Genomic DNA, 17,756 nt, shown 5'->3' on the forward strand with positions numbered 1-17,756 from the left:
TCAAGTCATACATGTGCAGTTCCATTGATTTCAAGGATTAAATCGAGGTAGAATATGCCCTTGATCCATTTCTAACATGGCCACTTTTGCAGATGACTTCTTCTAACTTGGTAGTTTTGTAAGTGTGACGTGTTTGGATAAACTCAAGATTTCCAAGACAATATAAACTTAAGCCTAACACATGATTTGTGAAATAAGTGCTAGAAATTGTATTTGTTATGTTTTGGAAGTTCTTGATCATAAGAACAAACATAAGAACAGCCCTACTGGGTCAGACCAAAGGTCCATCTAGCCCAGTATCCTGTCTACCAACAGTGGCCAGGGGCCCCAGAGGGAATGAACAGAACAGATAATCATCAAGTGATCCATCTCTTGTTACCCATTCCCAACTTCTGGCAAACAGTGGCTAGGGACAGCATTCCTGCCCATACAGACTAATAGCCAATGATGGAACCTATCCTCCATGAATTTATTTAGTTCTTTTTTGAACCCTGTTATGGTCTTGGTCTTCTGTGAATTGTGTAAAGAAATACTTCCTTTTATTTGTTTTAAATCTGCTGCCTATTAATTTCATTTGGTGACCCCTAGTTCTTGTGTTATGAGAAGTAGTAAACAACACTTCCTTATCTACTTTCTCTACACCAGTCATGATTTTATAGACCTCAATCATATCTCCCCTTATCCGTCTCTTTTCCAAGCTGAAAAGTTCCAGTCTTATTAATCTCTCCTCTTACAGAAGCCATTCCATACCCCTAATCATTTTTGTTGCCATTTTCTGAACCTTTTCCAAGTCCAATATATCTTTTTTGAGATGGGGGCAACCACATCTGGACACAGTATTCAAGATATGGGTGTACCAGGGATTTATACAGAGGCAACATGATGTTTTCTGTCCTATTATCTATCTCTTTCTTAATGATTCCCAACATTCTGTTCACTTTTTTGACTGCTGCTGCACATTGAGTCGATGTTTTCACAGAACTATCCACACTGACTTCAAGATCTCTTTCTTGAGTGACAACAGCTAATTTAGACCCCATTATTTTATACGCCTGTACCTCGATATGACATGACCCAATATAACATGAATTTGGATATAATGCAGTAAAGCAATGCTCCAGGGGGGCAGGGCGGAGCACTCCAGTGGATCAAAGCAAGTTCAATATAACGCGGTTTCACCTATAACGTGGTAAGATTTTTTGGCCATCTGGTCCCGGTGACTTATTGCTGTTTAATTTATCAAGGCAATATTGATCTGGTACTGTGTCATGGGACAGTGATTTCAACCATTATTAAAGATAGAAGGAGAGTGAATATTTGTGAAATAGCATTTCTAGATTAATTTTTCTTTCCTTGCAACAAGATGGCCTTACATCCCTTGGCTTCCTGTCATGTCTGCACCCCTGTCAACTCAGTGTCTCCTCATGGTGGTCCTCCTGCTCCCAGCTCTGTGAGATCCCTGAGGAGACTTAGTCCTCCAGCTAAGTCAGAAGATTAGACCTCTAAGATATAAACAGGGAGGCCATACTGCATCTTCATCCTGGGTCTTCAGCTGAACTCCTGACTCCATAGCCTTTCCACTCCTGCAGTGGGGATTTGTAACAGCATCTTCTTTAGTTTGCCTGTAGAGGAACCCAAGCCTTCCCTATACTCTGGATTCCAGTCCAGGGACCATTATTAAGGAGAAAAGATCCACCTACTCTGACCCCAAGTTCTTCACTGGACAACTTCCTACTTGTGCCTGCTTCTTAGCCTCCACAGCCCTTTCCTGGGTTCTCTGTGCCTGCCTGTTTCCTGAGCCTCTCAGCACTTCCTATTACCCAACTGACTTATTGCAAAACATCCCTTCTTCCAACAGCTTTTCCCAAATTGAGCTGAGCAGCTCTTTTTTTCTAGCTGCCTCCTTAGGTGATGGACTTTGAGGCAGCTCACAAAGCACAGATGGACTAAGCTGAACTCCCTTAAAGGGCCAGCCCATGCTGTGACTCTCATTCAACTACTGCAGAAAGATCAACTTTTTGTTTTTTTCAAACCTAGAAAATGCTACACATAAAGGTATACAAAGTGGACCAATTTTAGCTGTCATTTTCGAAAGAACAAAACCAGCAAGATTGATTCATATCCTTGAAGCATACATGGAGATTTGGATTTGTATGAACCAGAAAACTCAGAGCAAAAGCAAACAAACAAACAAACAAAAATTAGAAAAAAAAACCAAACAAAACTCTTTACAAAGAGAGGTGGGGGGAATAAATCACAATAAATTACTCTGTGAATTGCATCTTTTTATTTACAAAGCAGCCATGAATAAATTGAAGAACTTTTTTCAGCAAATAATTTTTGATTGCAGACCATTTATTAATAGTTTCCTTGCACCTATCTGGAATTCACAATGTTTTTTGTATTGACTAGTTATATCAGACACATGCTGGTTAGGGAGCTAGACTGGGACTCCAGAGACCTGGGTTCAGTTCCCTGCTCCAAACATAGATACCCTGTGGGAATTCAGACAAGACACCAACCCTCTCTGGCTCTGTTCCCTGTCTGTAAAATGGAGATAATAGCACCTCCCAACCTCTCAGGGATATTTTAAGGATAAATACATTAAAGATTTTGAGGTGGTCTATTTATACAGTAATGAGGGGCTATATAAGTACGGAAGACAGATGAGATAAATTTCTCTTACTTGTTTGGTTGTCTTACGTAATTACCCAACACAAATTTTCTATTGCATATTCAAGTATAAAGTACACAGTAGACACTGCTGTTGGTTAATTATGGAATTCAGTTCTACCCACTACCATATATGCAGAGGTCATGTAGAGCTTTGTTCTACTAATATATAAGTAGCACTCCTAGTTTTGTGCCTTTGTTTGAACATGTCTTCTTTGTACATACTTATTTGTTCTGTTTGGAATGATTAGCTCCTGAGTTAATGAGCATGAGAAAGAAAGGTGCTAGATAATGCAGTCCTGGAGAGAGAAAGATAGCACAGACCCCTTTCATTTTGAGACAGATACGCCAGTATTTATATTCAGTTTAGTCTTTTAACACGTTCTCTATTAATCTTTCCTCCACTTTGGATCATACCCTTTTAGAAAGACAGATTAGTATTGAAAGCCAACTGCAGGAAAGCTAGGAAGACAGAGTTATCTTGTTTGTCTTAAGATTAGCTAACCTTGGCTTCTTCGCTAATATTGAGGAATAATAGCGCAACAACACAGAGAGAGAGCCTGAATTAATGAAGTGGAGATGCTGAATGAGTAATTCATCCAAAGCTTCCTTTTGGTTAGGAGAACAATCACAGACCTGTGTGTGAGCTACTAACTGGGCAGCTGGAGAATAGGTCAATGCAATGTCATTCCCTTCCTGTGCTAGAAACAGTACTTTCTGTACTTACTAGGGATGGGTTCCTTCCAATGGAAAAAGGAAGTGCCATACATGAGTCAACTTTGTGTGTCCAGGTGGTGCCATTACTCAGTTTTTGGACACTGTGCTACAACATACTCATACACTCATTTGGGGATTTTGCAACTGTGTGAAAAGGAAACATTTTCCTTTGGATTCACTTAAACTGTTAAAACAAACAACCCTCCCATAAAAAGTTAGCTTGTAAGCCAACTCTCCCCTCTTTCTCAGGTGCTTATGAAGAAGAAAAATGGACAGAATAATGGGTTAAAACCACCTCTTATTTGAGGGGCAAAAGAAAAAAAAGATTTCCTATCTCTGGTGTTAGAGTTGTTCCACACAGGCCTCCTTGTTGAATATAGCCTTAGCTATGGGGTAGCCAAAATGCTGCTGAGCAACTTTTATAATGTACCTACAACCTGACTCATTTGCATACCCATATTTTATTTTTCATGCCAACTGTCATTTGTCATAAAACAGAGCAAAATCCTCCAAGTCTGCTGCCTCCAATAGAATACACCAGCTGCAAGTTTATTTAGAATTGATCTTTGCATCTTATTTCTTTTCCATGACACACTGCAACAAATGTAGTTCATTTTTTATTACTTTACTAATAGGATATTAGTGTGTCTATAAGTAGTGGACAGTCTCCTATCCAGCTGCAAGTGGAAGTAAATATTCTTAATAGACATTGCATCAGGTTAAATATCAGTGAAGTCCTGAAGTGGCACCATTTTGATGATCTTTGGGCAGGCTCTGGATGGGTTGTCATGACGTATAGTGGCATCTAATTATCTGAAATACCTTCTAACCCATTCCCTGAACCTCAATCAAGATTCTGTAAAACTGTTCCAGTGGTTGCCATTATAAGTAAACATTTACCAATTGTTGTTATGCAGTGGTATGTGGTAGTTCATTTATTTATTACTCTAAGTATGAAGTAAAAACCTGTCACTTTGTGGTAACTATTGATAAAGGTTTATATTTTTTGGCACACACTAAGTCGTTCATTCCCCTGACTCTTTACGTTTTCAGTGGGAATCGTTATGATCTTATAGGTTTTGTCTAAATCAAAAAAAACTGTGCAGGTTCCAATACAGAAACATGTCATCATCCAATACACACCCTTTAATTCCAACTCTTAACTTTCTGCCTGCAAATACTTTTTTTGATATCTTACTATCCTACTGATATTTAAAGAGTTTATACATTAATCCATCAGGAAAAACTTTGTCAAAAGCTTCATAATAATCCAAATACATTAAATCTGTTGGGTTAACCTTGATCTAGACCAATATTTACTTCACTAAAAAAAGCAGGAGAGTGTAAGAGCCAGCAGATTGTGTTATGATCATCACTGAAAATTAAAAAGCAAATAAAAAGAAAAATCCCCCATCCAGCTTCTGTTCTGCAAGGCTGTATTAACCCAGAAAATAATCAGAATGCTTGTGGCCTCTGAAAAAGATTTCTAAATTGCACAATTCAGATCAAGTGTGTATTAAATCTAGTCCCAATAAAAATATTAATCACCGCCCCTTTTTATAAGAACAATTGTAATGGCAAAATCCTGGGCTGGCTGTGGCCTCAAGAGGGAGGGTGTTGTGTTAGGGAAGTGGGGAAGAGGAGACATTGTAGTGGTGGGGAGTGGGGCAATGATGTTCAAAATAGTACAGGGAAATTTTAACTAACAGGTTCTTCACTTTTGATAAGTTTGCATTTTTTGTTTCTTATATCTATTCCTATTTGGTTAGATTTTTTGCAGACTGTTAACTCTTTGGGGCTAGAACTGTCTTTTCTTCTATGTCTGTACAGTGTCTAGCACAATGGGGTCCAGGAGCAGTGGAAGTGTCCTAAATGTGAGGGGGGCCATCAGTGCCTGAACCGTGATCCCACTCCTTCATGCCACCCCTGCCCCCGAGGCCCTGCCCCCTCCCACCACCGCTTCCCCTGAGGCCTTGCCCCTACTCGTCTCAGCTCCTCCCCCCCACTCACCCTTATGGCTGTTAAAAAGTGTGCGAGCATAGCCCTCCTACTTCTAAAAGTGGGGGGAGCATGCCCCCCCGCCCCAGTCACCGTTTTGGCACCCCAGGTCCAGCTCTCTGACTGGAGATCCCAAGCACTATTGCAATACTAACAAATTATCAACAACAATTCACTTGCCCTCCTTCCCCCCCACACAATCGACAAGCCATGCAGTACACATGGATTTTCAAGACAGAATTCATCCCTAATGCTTTGTTTACATCTAATAACTAATCACTCCATACTTGGGTTTTGACTTCAGATTCTGGATGGTAAATAGTGATGTTTACTAGGGTTCCCATTTTCTTTATAATCAATGTCTCAGAGTGCTGAGTTATTTTGCAGAGATGTGCATTATTGTACTTGTGATGAACAGCATAAAAAAACAGCGTCACCCATGCAAGTGAAGGTGGGGGTGGTGATGATCATAATTTTGGAAGATGATAGACAGTGTCAGGTAGAACATTCATTTTATTTTTGTAAACAACTATATTGTGTCAGAGTCTTAGTGTTACATATCTTTGCTTTGTATCCACTAAGGATACACATAAATAAACCTTGTACTTTTAGAGACTGGAGGTAATAAAAACAGGCTTTTATTTCCTTTTCTTATTTTGTACTTGGAGAGAGAACCAGAAAACTTGTATCATATTTGCTGAACTGTTTGCAAGAAATGCTACTGAGTAACACCATAAATTCCACAAACACTCTGGTACTTCACCAGACAGCACAGCTAAAGATATGACAGTTCTCTTATAATATTTTCCCAAGGATTTGAAAAGTTGTAGGGCAGAGAAAGTGAGGAGGAGAATTTTTATGTCTGGGGAAAAAAATCAATTTTTTTCTGCAGTTAAGATTTACTCTTATTTTCCATAGACTGTATTCAGTTCTGAAGTGTAACTATTTGCATACCGCTGGAAGTGCTTCAGTGCAGCACAGGGGGTTATTATATAAATAAAACTTGCATTATTATTTCTTGTTTCACATAATCTTAATAAGCACCTATTGCATAGTTAATCCTCAACAAATATGCATTCAATAATCTAATGGTAATTATTTAGCCTATAATAACTGGCTTAATAAAATCTAATTTAAGCATATAGACATTTAAAATGTTTAACCATTTGATTATTGACTGAATTTCATCTATAGTCAACAGGCATACTTGCTTTAGCCCTAGACCATTAAACTGAATGGAACATGAATACACGCAACGTGTAACCATAGAGCCAAATGACTATTGGTGTCCTTTCTGACTGTGTCTTTCTATCGGTTATCAAATGTGATAATTTAATATTTTGTTAGCACTCTTTTTTTGTGTATGAAAAATACAATACTTACCATGCTGGCCTATGCTGTGTGGAAGTGGAAAGTGTTTGCTCAGAGATTCACCATATTTGTCCTCAAGGGTTCAATTACCTCTTAACGTGATGGTGGTGACTGGGTCCTGGATATAGCACAAATCTTCCCAGTACCAAATTTGAAGGAGCAATGACATGTGTTTCTCCCCAGAAGCTGCTTATGTTATGTTAGTTGTCCAGATACTATCTTCTGCTGGATGCAAGGGGGAAGAGACAATATCAAATCATATTCCTCATGCTGACATACACAAGGATTGATGGGACAGCATCTTCTTCCACAATCTTGACACAGGATGCCTGTAGTCCATTGGTTCAGCAGTTTGTAGACCATCTCCCCATACACAAACATTCACTTTACAACTGAACTGGATGGCATAGGCAAGCTGCTCCTGATACAAGGTTTAACTTTACAGTCCCCCAGAACGAAAGTTGCCTATTTGGAAAGATTGTTTTCCCAGTCCAGTAAACATAAGACTGTCACACAGCACATAGTCACATCTTCTGCCCCTTTACGTTTGCTTTGTACTAGTGAATCTGGCTAGTACAAGATTTTCCCAATGAGGGAATAATCTGGATAGCCCAGAGATAGCAAGGCCTGATCTGCACCACTCCTTACTCCTAGACTCTGGCATACTGGACTTTCTTTGGAGAAATGGAGTGTGGTCAGAGTTCTCTCAATCCCAGGCAACCACGGCCATTAGGTCTATTGACAACTAACTGTTGTAAATGTATACTTCCTTTAAGGCCTGTTACACTTCCCCAGTGTTCATGAAAATGAAGCCCAGTGTATTTGACAAGTTATCATTCTGGTAGGACCCTATCTAGCCCATCTCTACTACTACCCATGTCTCTAAAATGCTATCATTATCATTTTCTAATCACTTTTTATATGATGCATCAGCCTTTGGGCAATTGTACGTGTTCATAAACATCACAAATTAAACAGTAATCTATATGACAAAGGTCAATTCAAAGCCAAATCATTAAACCACAAAATATACGTGAATCCGCTCAAGCCAAATCCAACATGTAAAAGCCAATGGGCTAGTTCCTGCTTCATCTTTATGAACTTGTTTCCTATCAGGAACCATATGTTAGAATATGGGCTTGAGGAGTAGTGACATGTACATGATGCAAAACATTCATTGTAGACAAGGACTGTTGTATTTCATGCCATTGCAGCAGGCAACCATCTGTGACCAGCCCATACGATGTTTATCACTGTGTTAGTTACCTTCACTTCTTGAGCCCATGTTCTACTAGAATGTAACTTTTGAGTGAAGAAAAGTCCCAAATGGGTGTAAAGTAGAGAGAGAGAGGATGCAGAGATCCTCTTCCTTGCCCTTCCCTTCTCACCCTGGCTCACATGTCTATAGGTACTCTCTTCTGGAGGGTCCAGGCCCTCACCACTCATGGGCCATGCCTAAGAGGTATGATCTAGACCTAAGTGAATGAATAGCTTTGCAATACACGAAACTCACTTTTATCCAGACCAGTGAAGGAAGCACTTTCCAGAATGAGGCCCCCCACTGAGTGTGCCCTTGTATTAGCGCCTCAAGAGTTCCTCTGGGAACAGTTCGATAGCACATCCTAGCTAATAATAATAGCTAGGGTACATAAGGATGGAGTACACCTCTAAGGTAACCAGAATATAGTCACAATAAGTACAGCTGATTGAATAGTATTCACAAATAATATAATGAATGGATTCTTTTTGTGTCAGTTGTCAAAAAATGGGCAAGTTAATGGAGCAGCTGAGGCAGAATTCTATTAATGACGAGTGAAAGGAGGTTAATATAATTAATGCCAGTGAACACGGTTTCATGGAAAATAGATCCTGACGATAACTATTTTGGGGATGACATCACAATTTTAGCTGATAAAGGTAATAGTGTTGACATCAGATATTTAGATTTCGGTAAGGTGTTTTGAGTTGGTATAGCACAACACTAATTAAAAAATCTGAGTGATATAAAATTAACATGGCAAACACTAAATGGATTAAAAGCTGACTAAATGATAGGTCTCAAAATGTAATTTTAACCAGGGAATTATTATCAGGTGGACAGGTTTCTAGTGCTATCCCACAGGGATTGGTTCTTGGTCCCATACTATCTAACATTTTTAGGAATGACCTGGAAGAAAACAAGATAATCACTGATAAAGTTGGCAGATACACAAACTGGGGGAGTAGTAAATGAGGACAGGTCACTGATACAGAGAAATCTGGATCACTTGGTAAGCTGAATGCAAGCAAAACAATATGTGTTTTAATATGGCTAAATATACACATCCAGGAATAAAAGAGTAAGGCCATAATTATAGGGCAGGGACTCTATCCTGGAGCAGCAGTGACTCTGAAAAAGGGTTGGGGCTTTTTGTGGATAATCAGCTGAACATGAGCTCCCACTGTGATGCTGTGGCTAAAAAGGCTAATGCAATCCTTTACTCCTGTGGAAATTCTGTTCCACTGTTCAAGCACAGAATTAATGTCCCTCACAGATTTTTTTCCCCTGTAGAATAATTGATTCTGATGCAGAGGTGAAGGAAAGCTGCAATTATACCTTTTGCCCACCAAGTGGCACCAGAACAGGGCACTGGGTTCATAGGTTGGAGCAGCGAGCCATGGAGAGAAGGGGGAAAGGCTGCCTTCCTCACAGTGCTCTGCCTGTGGGGTCAGTGAGGAGGCATGAGATATGGGGAGGGACAGACTGAGTGAGGCACATGGGCCTGCTGGAGGGGGGAGTCACACAGGTCATGTTTCAGAAGGGCTTGTGGGGTGACAACATTGAGCCAGGGCTAAATGGGAGTAGGAGTCCAAGGCCACATGGGAACAGGGACAGAAGTGCCTGACTGAATGGGAGAGGCTAGGAGTCAGTCAGGGTCTAAAAGAGGGAGGCCCCCCAACTTCCTAACAATCCTTCATCGCCACAAAAAACCCTGTTCCATACTTTTCCCACCCAAACCCAACAACCCTCCAGATTCACTCTCGGACTCCTACCCAGCAATTACTTCCTTCTCCCTCAGTGGCTCCATTACCTCAACTCCCCCAAGCTTTTGCACTGCTTCTGAGGAGTGTGGGAAATATGTTTCTGTATTGTAGATTAAGTGAATTACTCAAAGCTCTGTATTAATATGTCTACTAAGGAATCTATTTGTCCAAAAAAAAAAAAATCTGAAGCTTTTTTGTTGTCTGTATTGTTACAGACATACTTGCTGATGAATATTTTGAAACAGATTACCAAAATAATTTAAACTGATGTCGTTATGTTGTGTTATTTTGACAAATAAAATATGAAGAATTTTCAAATATCGTGTGCAGAATTTTTTGGGATGCAGAATTGCCCCAGGAGTAAATCCTTGGATAAACAAATGAGAATCTCAAGTAGGAGGAGAGAGATTATTTTACCTCCATATTTGGAACTGGTGCATTTGCTGCTGGAATACTGTGTTCAGTTCTGGTGTTAACAACTCAAGAACGATGTTGATAAATTGGAATGAATTCAGAGAAGAGCCACAAGAATGATTAAAGGATTAGAAAACATGCCTTATAGTGACTGAGCTCATTGAATCAATCAATCTAGCTTAGCAAAAGAGGAGGTTATAGGTGACTTAATAGTCTATAAGTGCCTCCATGGGGAAAAATTTTGATAAAGGACCCTTCAGCCTAGCAGAGAAAGTTATAACAGTAACCAATAGCTGGAAGTTGAAACTAGACAACTTCAGAGGGAAAATAATGCATACATTTTTAACTGTGAGCAATCCACTCAGGGTCATCCTGGATTCTCTATCACAGGCAATTTTTAAGTCAGATTAGATGTTTTCCTAAAAGAGATGTTCTAGGAATTATTTTGGGAAAGTCTGGCCTATCCGATTAAAGATCAGATTAGGTGGTTGTTAGTATATAGGTCTGCTTGTTAGACTGGGATAGAATTTTGGGTTTGATTTTTTGATACTCTTGTCCCTTGTTTACACATTTTAGTATAAAGACACTGTGGTGTTGCTTCTGCCTAGTCAACTGGATTTGTTAATGCAATGGGAACATGTAAGAGCAGTTAAGTGTTACTCGAGAGCACACTTTAAGATTGCCTTGAGATAGGGGTTGAGGCAAAGTCAAGCAACCAGTTGGGAGGGACAAAGGGACTTGTGGGGGAGGTATAAAACACTAGAAGACCAAGGAAATGTCCATCCCTGACTAGAGCACAACCTCACTTCTTAACCCTCCCACGGGGTACAAAAGGGGTGGGATGAAGACCCCGACCCAAAATGGAACATGACTCTAAGTTGTAAGGGGTGGGACTGTGGGTGTGCACTGCAGATATATTTGGACCTGCTAAGGAGAAGGAGATGGGAATGAGAAATAAGAATGAGGAATGGGGAACAGGGACACAGGCAAGGCTCTGCAGCGTCAGAGCTGGGAAGGGGACTTGGGGTAAATACTCTGCAGTGTCAGAGCTGGGATTGGAACACTGGGAAACAGACTCTGCCAGCTTGTAAAGCTATAGACATGTTGGCTTGGAACTAACCCCAATAAACATTGCATTGTTTGCACTTTAGATTTCTGGTCTTCTGCTTTCTGTCTGCATGACAAGAACCAGCAGAGGGGGTGAAGGGAAGGCCCTCTAACAGTGATCACAATGGGCCCTCTTGGCCTCGGAATCTATGAATTCATAAATTATTTGTAAACAAAATGTTTTATTCTACCACAAAAATTAATTCTATTCATAATATTATAATTATTATATTTGACAGGTTTGAGAGTGGTAGCCGTGTTAGTCTGTATCAGCAAAAAGAACAAGGCGTACTTGTGGCACCTTAGAGACTAACAAATCTATTTGAGCATAAGCTTTTGTGCCACAAGTACTCCTCATTTTTTTAATTATATTTGATTAGCTCTACCTTGAAGGACAGTTGCTGTTGTCAGGCTCCAGTGAAACAGGACCGTAGTGAAGAAATTAGAAAGGAGCATAAACTCTGGCAAGTCAAGTATAACGTTTTAATTAGGCAGGCCAATAAATAAATAAATAAATCTGAAGATCAACTAGCAAAAAGACACAAAAACTATTTTAAGTATAGCAGAAGCTGGAAGCCTGTCAAACAATCAATGAGGACACTGAATGATTAAGGTGCTAGAGGAGCACTCAAAGATGACAAAGCGATTGCAGAGATGCTAAACAAATTCTATGTATTGGTCTTCACTGCAGTGTATCTCAGGGAGAGTCCCACATTTGAATCATTCTTTTTTAACTTACAGATCTGAAGAACTATCCATGATAGAGGTGTCAGCAGAGGTTTTGGAACAAATTGATAAATTAACCAGTAATCAGTCACCAAGGCCACATAATATTCACCCAAGAGCTCTTAAGGAACTCAAATATGAAATTGCAGAACTACTAACAGTGGTGCGTAACCTATTGCTTAAATTAGTCTCTGTACCATCTGACTGGAAAACAGCTGATGTAACACTGTTTTAAAAACAGCTCCAGAGGTGATCCTGGTAATTACAGGCCCGTAAGTCTAATTTCAGCACCAGGCAAGTTGGTTGAAACTATAGCAAAGAACAGAATCTGACACAATATGATATGTTGAGGAACACAACTTTGATGAGACATGATTTCCCTTTACATATCTATTAGAATTCTTCTATGGTGTTAGACACGTGGACAAGGGTGATCCTCACTTCCAGAGAGCCTTTGATGGGTCCCACACCAAAGGCTATTAAGCAGAGTAAGCAGTCATGGGATAAAAGGAAAGGTCCTCTCATCTGGTAAAAAGGTAAGAAACAAAGGATAGGAATAAGTGGTCAGTCTTCACAATGAAAAGTGGTAAATAATAGGTTCCCCCAAGGATCGTACTGGGACCTGTGCTGATCAACAGATTCATAAATGATCTGGAAGAGGGGGTGAATAGTAAGGTGGCAAAATTTGCAGCCAATACAAAGTTACTCAAGATAGTTAATTCCAAACATGACTGTGAAGAATTACAAAGGGATTTGTGACATACTGGGGTGCAATCCAAACCAGTGAAGGGTTGTGTCACCCCTGGCCTGCAACCTTGGGTTCCTTACACACCTTGCTGGTGGAAGCTCCCAGCTAGGGTGCTCAAACAGTCTTGCAGCATGCAAGTCGCACCCTGGGTGTCTGTGTGTAACTGCAGCCTGGCAGCCACGAAAGGGTTACGCTTTGGCTCTCACCAGCCTTGGTTATGCAGCAGGGTGACTCCAATACATTCCCAGTTCTGTATTTTCCAACAGAAATGTATGTCCTGTCCAGCTATCTCTTGGACAGTCCAAATATATTAAAAGAATTATGGACTTAAGGGAATAATATACACAGGGTTACCACCTTAAAGGAATTACCAAAATGCTTAAATTTAAACACACTGAATTAGATAAAACAAGTTTATTAACTACAAAGAGTACAAGCAATGAGGCAAAAAGTCAGAAATGGTTACAAGAAAATAAAGATAAAAATACTTTCTAGTGCCTAGCTTAGGAAACTATTCAATTCCAAGCAAAATTGTTCACCATGTGCTTCCAATAGCATTTCTAACCAAGCTTTCAAGTCAGCACCCCTCCTCTAGAGTCCAGTGGCTGCTTCCTTTGTCTTCTCAGGTGCAGAGAATGAGCTGGGGTGTTTGCCCCTCCTTTTTATAGTTTCAGTCCCTCTTTGAAAAGCATTTCCAGCTGAGAACCATGTGACAGTGGAGGAAGGAGACCTGATACCATTTCTTAGTTTTAAGATGCAGAGCTTTGTCCCTGTCCCCATTTCTTGCCAAAGAAAGGCCACCATCTAACAAGTGGCCAATCAACTTTGTTGACACTTGGGGGGGGGGGGTGTCATCTTGCTCTTTGTCTTTGAGAAACTGGTTTAACCCCTCCCCAGATTTACCTGTCATGATTTCAGCTTATATTCATAACTTTACACATAATGTTGAGACACACATTTTGCCATGATATTGCAAACCAGCAAGTTATGTGTTTTCAAATGTACAAGGATAATTAGAATACTATACAGGGGATGAATACAGGGGTGCATTCTGTCACAGGGTCTCACTGGATTGGGTGACAAAATGGCAGATGAAATTCAGAGTCAGTAAGTGCAAATACTGCACATTGGGGCAAAAAATTCCCAACTATACATACAAAATGGGGTGTGTGTGTGGAGGGGGCGGTCTAAACTAGCTATTACCTCTCAAGAAAGATCTTGGCATCATTGAAGGTAGTTCTCAGAAAAAGTCTGCTCAGAAAAAGTCTGCAGTAGTAGTCAAAAAAAGCTAACAATATTAGAACTATTAGGAAAAGGATAGAAAAGATGACAAACATATAGTGCCACTGTACAAATCCATGGCATTCCCATGGATTTGTACAGTGTTAAATACTATGTGTAGTTCTGGTTGTCTCATCTCAACAAAATAAAAGTTGGAATTGGAAGAGGTACAGAGAAAGGCAACAAAAAATTATTAGGGCTATGGAACAGCTTTTACACAAGGATAGATTAAAAAGACTGGGACTGCTCAGTTTAGGAACGAGTGATGGGAGCGGCAGGGCAGGGGAGGGAAGGAGAAGGAGGATATCAGAGGTCTATAAAATCATGAATGGTGTGGAGAAAGTGAAAGTGTTATTTATCCCTTCTCATACTACACAAATCCAAGGGTCACCCACTGAAATTAGTAGGCAGCAGACTTAAAACATACCTAACAAAATACTTCTTCATACAACGCACAGATAGAACTTGTTGCCAGGCAATGCTGTGAAGTTCGAAAGTATAACTGGATTCAAAAGAAGGATTGGCCTTCCTGAACCTACATCCATCAATGGTGATCATTGAAGATGAACAGGGACAAAGCCCTATGCTGTGTCCCTAAACATCTGACTGTCAGAAGCTGGGGATAAAAAACAAGGGATGGCTCACTCTGTAATTGCCTTGCTCTCTTCACTCCCTCTGAAGCATCTGGCACTAGCCACTGTTACAAGACAGAGTACTAGACTAGATGGATCACTGGTCTGACCAAGTATGGCTGTTCTTAACTGATTGAATAGGCCAAATTCCCTCCGAGTATAACTCCATTGATGTCAACAGTTACACCTGCAGAAAATATGGCCCTTTTTATTTGATGAGAAAGCAAATACACATGGATTTGTGAAAGGAAATTGGCTGGGTCAATCTCTTATTAATAAAATACAGACTCTTTCTACTATGAGCCACTTGATTAAGCTGAAGCAGGTCAGCTGTGTGGTGGCCTATGGAAAATGAGTTGGTGTTCTCAGCCCAGTACATAAAACAGTACAATAATTGGTGTTAATTTGAACTCTTGTTGACAGTCACAGAAGAGAGGCCAAAGAATGAATGAGCTACCCCATCAGCCATAAAAGTCTTTCCACGTCAGGGTTAAAGCACATTAGACTCAATGTAGATGTTCAGTGATAAGCAGAGGACTTCATATTTCAGTGGATTCAATAGTATGTCGTCTTTTGCAAGCACTGCGTGCTACCTTAGAATACTCCTATGCATTAGATAAGGATTTCCCACATCTGAGTTAATAGTTAGCACAGTCTGCCATGTGGTAGTCTGCAGTTGCTGCTCTAACAGTGTTTGCATAACCTTTGTTTCTATCCTTACTGAAGCCATACCTGTTAGTTGCTCCTCACATTTTCAATTTGATTCAAAGGGATTTAATAGGAGATTGGGTGCAGTTTATCCATTCCTTTTTCAGAACATTTTTTGGAGGCTTTTTTAAAACCTCATGTGGGATGAATGTGTGTCTGTAAGTGTAGAAGAGAGAAACTGTTCTAGGCCATATCTTTACTGGGGCATTGCCCCAATCATAGCCATGGGCAGTGGGTATAATAAGCAACTGCAAATCTGGTCAGTGGTGGCCCCACCTGCGCTCTGCCTCCTCTGCCCCTTCCCCAAGGCTCCCACTGCTGCCTGGTGAGTCCCTCCTCATTCCTTTCCTCCATTCCACCACCCCTCTCCAGAGGTCCCGACCTCTTGCTGTGTCCCTCCTCTCTTCTACTCACATCCCATGAGACCCTCCTGACCCACCACATCCCTCCTCACCCTCCCACCAAGACCCCCCTGCCCTGTGTCCCTCCTCACTCTCCAATACCTCTCTTACCCTGTCCCTCCTCACCCCTCCTGCCCCTGTGGGGCAGGGGAGGAACATGGTAAGTGACAGTGAGGGAGCCAAGCAGGGAGGGGGCCGAGTGGGGTGGAGTATGGGCAGAGAGAAGAGGTAGGACAGGGAGCTAGCATCCCCCAGGGGACACTTCACCCACTGCCCATGATCACAGCCATGGCTAGCTAACCACCGATGTAAGAGCACCAGTGTGAAATCCTAGTGTACACAGAAAGCTACTATAAATCATAATTTGAGCTAGTGTAGTCTACCCTTGCTCTGAGTACTGGTGCAAATTGCAGCTTACAGAGACTTTTCCTGTTTATACAAATGGTTTACACTGGTACAGCTACACTCCTGGCTGGCTGCTAATGGCTGAAATACCCTTTTAGGCCAAAGGTAAAATTTTCAAAAGCACTTCAATCCCTTAGGAACCTGCTGGGAATGATTAAAAGTCAAGGGGCTTAGGCTCCAAAGTCACTCAGGTGACTGAAAATTTTACCCAAGGCCTTATAAATCTTAGTTTGACTGTAAGAGACCAGATATGGGAAACTATTTGGTTAAAATGACATTGCTCAAGAGTAAATATTAAAGGGATTAAACAGCAACATCTGTCATTTCTAAACATCATCATGTTTTTTGCTGAAAAAAGAAAGCACACCTAGAACACCTGTAAAAGAAAGATGTCTTAGCAGGACTTCAGCAAAGGAGACTTTGTGTCCTACATGTTTTACAGTGCACCATTAGAGCACTAACATCAGACTACCTCACAGGTTAATGTAAGCGTTTGAGGGCCCTTAAGCACTGTGAATATTCCCTAATGAATCACAATTACAGAATCACCTGTGCTAAATCATTTTGTGCTGATCCACCATGAATATTTATTAGTCCTTAAGATTTCTCTTTGTTTACCTGTGATAGGGTTGCTTGGTGCCTGAAGGTGATCTGGCATCTATATACTTGCTAATAATGTATGCTTCATCCCAGGAGGCATACACAGGGCTTGCAAAGTTTGTGGTTGACTTTCCTCCACATGAAAGGGCATCAAACACAATTTGAGACACCCTTTGGGATTATGTGCCACTTGCTGTCCGAGCACAACTATTTTATACTCCTTACCTTGGATGTCTCTGTGCTTGAGCCAATACAGTCATCTACCATCGTTTCATCTTCAACCAGAATGTCTGCACAGGCAGTACTCTGTAACATACACTGTATATTCTGAGAAATCATGTGATCTAAAGGGTTTGTCGGATCACTTCTTTTAGGTTGTCAGTGTCCTTGTAATCAGACTGGCTGCCTCCAGTGCACCTCCTCTTGGCCTATACATGCTACGAGCAGCCTGATTCAGTTTCCCCTTCTGGATTGTTCAAATATATTTCACTTAAAGCTTTTTCCCCCCCTTAATCACCTGCCTGAGACCCAGTATAACTTCCTGTTCCTTTTATACTGAAATCACTTCATTCCTTTCAAGTGGGGCTTATCCTGAACTCAGGGTTGGCTTAGGCTCAGCATTTCCAACTCACATTACAGTTCTCAAACTTAATATCTACCAGCTCCCTTCTTGTTCCTTTTTCAGATCTTCAGGTTCATGTGTGATTGAGTGTAGTAGTATGCTTCTGTCATGAAAGGTGCAGTTTTTCTCAGAAGATCTGGTACAGTATTATTTAGGTAGCTTATATTTCTTAGTCAGATGAAATTGTAAAGTTTTTTCCCCCAATGGTATGTAAGCAGAGTCAGGATGAGCTGTACCCTGACATCTGGTGGTGAAGTATGGGAAGTGTGGAAAGAATGTCTGGAATGCAAAATCTCAAATATTTGCATAGGCACGCCTAACCCATCCCA

The sequence above is a fragment of the Chelonoidis abingdonii genome, chromosome 4 (genome assembly GCF_003597395.2).
Source record: "Chelonoidis abingdonii isolate Lonesome George chromosome 4, CheloAbing_2.0, whole genome shotgun sequence".
Classification (NCBI taxonomy): Eukaryota; Metazoa; Chordata; order Testudines; family Testudinidae; genus Chelonoidis; species Chelonoidis abingdonii.